The sequence below is a fragment of the Schistocerca piceifrons genome, unplaced genomic scaffold (assembly GCF_021461385.2).
Source record: "Schistocerca piceifrons isolate TAMUIC-IGC-003096 unplaced genomic scaffold, iqSchPice1.1 HiC_scaffold_936, whole genome shotgun sequence".
NCBI classification, from domain to species: Eukaryota; Metazoa; Arthropoda; class Insecta; order Orthoptera; family Acrididae; genus Schistocerca; species Schistocerca piceifrons.
This window is the reverse complement of record NW_025729208.1, coordinates 6688785-6693784: the sequence shown is the minus strand read 5'-3', so window position 1 is coordinate 6693784 and position 5000 is coordinate 6688785. Positions and strand designations below refer to the sequence as shown.

Below are 5000 nucleotides of genomic sequence, written 5' to 3'. Positions count from 1 at the left end.
CTCGCAGTCGCAAAAACGTGGGGCAAATATATTACGCGGAAGAGTTATAACAGACCGAGCCCCACTGCATGAGGGGAGTCTTTGTCACTAATGTACACAGATGGAACATTTTGGACTGGAACCAGATTACCCGTACACACGGCGCTGATTAGTAATCAATGCAGAGCCATCAAACTACAGAATATATATACAACTGTCCGTATACATGCTGAAAGAGTCTGCCCACAATGGGAACCACACGTCAGCCAGCCACTCTGATCACGCACCACTCTCTGCTTCTAACGGGCGCACATACAATATGTAAGCACCAGCATGGAACAACATCCAGTGCATCCTCTCCGCCACATTACACAATCCACACTATCACAACCAGACCAGGAGGTCCATGCGGAAAATACAATATCCCACCCTTTCGACATCCACCATTGCGCAGATCAGGCACCAACACCCACACATGTCCTATACAACGGTGCACCCAACATCACAATAGTACCTCCTGTCACAGCGCACAAACAATGACATGAGTCAAAGACACAGGTCTGACACAAGCATAGAATTGGAGCGCCGCCTCTAATAAGCCAAAGGTGCATCCTGACGTGACAAATCTGATCATGTCACAAGCATTCACTTACTATAATCACTATCAACGAACCTGCCGCCCCCGCCCCCCCCTACACCTTTCCTTACAACAACGTGTAACCTAACCTAACCTAACCTATGTTGTACCTTAACCTAACCTATGTTGTACCTTAACCTAACCTATGTTGTACCTTAACCTAACCTATGTTGTACCTTAACCTAACCTATGTTGTGCCTTAACCTAACCTATGTTGTGCCTTAACCTAACCTATGTTGTGCCTTAACCTAACCTATGTTGTGCCTTAACCTAACCTATGTTGTGCCTTAACCTAACCTATGTTGTGCCTTAACCTAACCTATGTTGTGCCTTAACCTAACCTATGTTGTGCCTTAACCTAACCTATGTTGTGCCTTAACCTAACCTATGTTGTGCCTTAACCTAACCTATGTTGTGCCTTAACCTAACCCATGTTGTGCCTTAACCTAACCCATGTTGTGCCTTAACCTAACCCATGTTGTGCCTTAACCTAACCCATGTTGTGCCTTAACCTAACCCATGTTGTGCCTTAACCTAACCCATGTTGTGCCTTAACCTAACCCATGTTGTGCCTTAACCTAACCCATGTTGTGCCTTAACCTAACCCATGTTGTGCCTTAACCTAACCCATGTTGTGCCTTAACCTAACCCATGTTGTGCCTTAACCTAACCCATGTTGTGCCTTAACCTAACCTATGTTGTGCCTTAACCTAACCTATGTTGTGCCTTAACCTAACCTATGTTGTGCCTTAACCTAACCCATGTTGTGCCTTAACCTAACCCATGTTGTGCCTTAACCTAACCCATGTTGTGCCTTAACCTAACCCATGTTGTGCCTTAACCTAACCCATGTTGTGCCTTAACCTAACCCATGTCGTGCCTTAACCTAACCCATGTCGTGCCTTAACCTAACCCATGTCGTGCCTTAACCTAACCCATGTCGTGCCTTAACCTAACCCATGTCGTGCCTTAACCTAACCCATGTCGTGCCTTAACCTAACCCATGTCGTGCCTTAACCTAACCCATGTCGTGCCTTAACCTAACCCACGTCGTGCCTTAACCTAACCCACGTCGTGCCTTAACCTAACCCACGTCGTGCCTTAACCTAACCCACGTTGTCGCCTAACGTAACCCACGTTGTCGCCTAAACCTGCTCTGTAATTGTTATACGACTCGTTCAATTAGTGTAGTGTTGCCCACCCGCAACCCTCGCAATATAGTTCGCTACTCGCACTCCCCGCTCCCCTGTGTATCGCTTCATGTTAAACACCTTGCAAGTCTTGCTCACTTTCCACATGCTCCTGCTGTACACTGTAATGTGGATGGCAGCAGGACGTACATGCCGCCCCTCCCCACGTCCCCACCTTGCCCCCTGCCTTCGCAAGCTGGTTGGTGAGAACTTTGCATGTTCAATGCCCTCCGCATGCGACGTACTCAGGCTACGTTGTGGTGCGGCCTGTGTCAACTGTCCGCTAATGTCGTACGCGTAAACCACAATCTGTACTGCACATTCGTCCTTATGTACTGAATGATACATCGTGGCACATGTGTGACCGTACAACGACTGCGCCCAAAAACGGCGGACCATACAGTGCAAATATTGTGCACGCAGCTACGTGTCGTCTCCCTATGAGAGCTGGATTGCAGTGTGGTACGCCATAGAGACGTGTGGGAGGAACGGACGCCGTGGATGGCGATCAGCATGAGCTGTCTGTTGATGTATTCGGACCTAGTCGTCTCTCCTCACACACCGTGATGGCATGGTGCACCGCGTTCCATATCTGCGACATGCTACAGAGGCCGGTTGACAGTCGTTCGAGCAATGGACATCGCATACGTACGGGGGCCACCTTCCACGTATTGTCTAGGCGTGCACATTTTGTTGCGTGTATGTGGGCAGACGTAGTGTGGCGTGACACCTGACACAGGCATGCAATAATCGTGGAAGTTGCAAATGGCGATGGACGCCTGCGTTTTCTGGTGAAGTTACGCAAATGAACAAATGGTAACCTGTTGTGGTGCGGTTGTTCTCGCTAGGGGTGAATCGGTGATGGCGACGATAGGTTGAGGTACTAACCGGTTGTTCCAGCGATACCCACCATGCCGACGAAACTGAACGGCATCTGGGTGTGAAGCGATACGCGGCGGTGGCTGGGTGGGACCGTCCCCGGCCGGTGAGGGGGCGCCTCCCGGCGTGCTGGCCGCGCGGTGCGTGGGCGCACGCGCTACAGCCGGCTGGTGGGGGCGGCCAGTGGCAGGCGCGCCGGCCGACGGACGCGGCAGGCGTCGCAGCTGCGCGCCGGCGCACCCTGCGCGCGGCGCCGTGCGGCCAAAGTAGGTCCTCGCGGGCCCGGTGCGAAGCGCGGTGGACATCTTCAGTGTGCTGGTCCGATTGAGGACTGTGTGCGTTGAGGATGCGCTGCCGCCCGGCGCTCGGCGCCGCGACGCCGTCTGCTGCTCGGTCGCCCCAGCGGTTCTCGCTGGTGGTTTGTATCGCAGCTGTGCGGATGTGTTGGCGCGTGCGCTGTGCTGGGAGAGTTCGCTTCGGCACCCAAGTGGGGCTTTTGTCCTTCTGTGGCGCTGGCGTTGGAGCTGCCGGTCACCGTAGGTGGCGCGTGTTGTCTCCCGCCGGCAATGCCACGACAGCACGCTCCCGGGCCTCTGTCGGCAGCGGCAAGCTCAGTTGGGAGCACGGGTGGTCGCACCGAAAGCGTCTACTCGCCTAACTCCGGGCGATTGCGCCTCTCTCGAACCCGACCAAGTACTTGGGACGGCGCTGCGCGCCGCCGGGACCTGAGAGGGTTTCGAGGTGTATTGTGCAGGGGAGCTCAGCCTCCTCCTGTTTGCAGAATGATTGAGCGGACGCTTGCGTGTTCGCGCGGGCCCCCGGGACACACTCCCGGGCGGCCGGCTGCTCAGCTCTAGTTGACGCAGCTCCCTGGTTGATCCTGCCAGTAGTCATATGCTTGTCTCAAAGATTAAGCCATGCATGTCTCAGTACAAGCCGCATTAAGGTGAAACCGCGAATGGCTCATTAAATCAGTTATGGTTCCTTAGATCGTACCCACGTTACTTGGATAACTGTGGTAATTCTAGAGCTAATACATGCAAACAGAGTCCCGACCAGAGATGGAAGGGACGCTTTTATTAGATCAAAACCAATCGGTCGGCTCGTCCGGTCCGTTTGCCTTGGTGACTCTGAATAACTTTGGGCTGATCGCACGGTCCTCGTACCGGCGACGCATCTTTCAAATGTCTGCCTTATCAACTGTCGATGGTAGGTTCTGCGCCTACCATGGTTGTAACGGGTAACGGGGAATCAGGGTTCGATTCCGGAGAGGGAGCCTGAGAAACGGCTACCACATCCAAGGAAGGCAGCAGGCGCGCAAATTACCCACTCCCGGCACGGGGAGGTAGTGACGAAAAATAACGATACGGGACTCATCCGAGGCCCCGTAATCGGAATGAGTACACTTTAAATCCTTTAACGAGTATCTATTGGAGGGCAAGTCTGGTGCCAGCAGCCGCGGTAATTCCAGCTCCAATAGCGTATATTAAAGTTGTTGCGGTTAAAAAGCTCGTAGTTGGATTTGTGTCCCACGCTGTTGGTTCACCGCCCGTCGGTGTTTAACTGGCATGTATCGTGGGACGTCCTGCCGGTGGGGCGAGCCGAAGGCGTGCGACCGCCCCGTGCGTGCTCGTGCGTCCCGAGGCGGACCCCGTTGAAATCCTACCAGGGTGCTCTTTATTGAGTGTCTCGGTGGGCCGGCACGTTTACTTTGAACAAATTAGAGTGCTTAAAGCAGGCAAGCCCGCCTGAATACTGTGTGCATGGAATAATGGAATAGGACCTCGGTTCTATTTTGTTGGTTTTCGGAACCCGAGGTAATGATTAATAGGGACAGGCGGGGGCATTCGTATTGCGACGTTAGAGGTGAAATTCTTGGATCGTCGCAAGACGAACAGAAGCGAAAGCATTTGCCAAGTATGTTTTCATTAATCAAGAACGAAAGTTAGAGGTTCGAAGGCGATCAGATACCGCCCTAGTTCTAACCATAAACGATGCCAGCCAGCGATCCGCCGCAGTTCCTCCGATGACTCGGCGGGCAGCCTCCGGGAAACCAAAGCTTTTGGGTTCCGGGGGAAGTATGGTTGCAAAGCTGAAACTTAAAGGAATTGACGGAAGGGCACCACCAGGAGTGGAGCCTGCGGCTTAATTTGACTCAACACGGGAAACCTCACCAGGCCCGGACACCGGAAGGATTGACAGATTGATAGCTCTTTCTTGATTCGGTGGGTGGTGGTGCATGGCCGTTCTTAGTTGGTGGAGCGATTTGTCTGGTTAATTCCGATAACGAACGAGACTCTAGCCTGCTAACTAGT

The 5000-nt window shown here is 53.0% G+C and overlaps 1 non-coding gene across 1 annotated transcript in view; it reads left to right on the top strand.

The window, feature by feature from the left end:
* The first annotated feature begins 3552 nt into the window (after positions 1 to 3552).
* LOC124772248 overlaps positions 3553 to 5000 on the top strand; it is a 1909-nt gene continuing 461 nt past the window's right edge. The window contains exon 1 of the ribosomal RNA XR_007013910.1: positions 3553 to 5000. This exon is cut by the window's right edge and continues 461 nt beyond it. This is a non-coding gene — a ribosomal RNA (small subunit ribosomal RNA).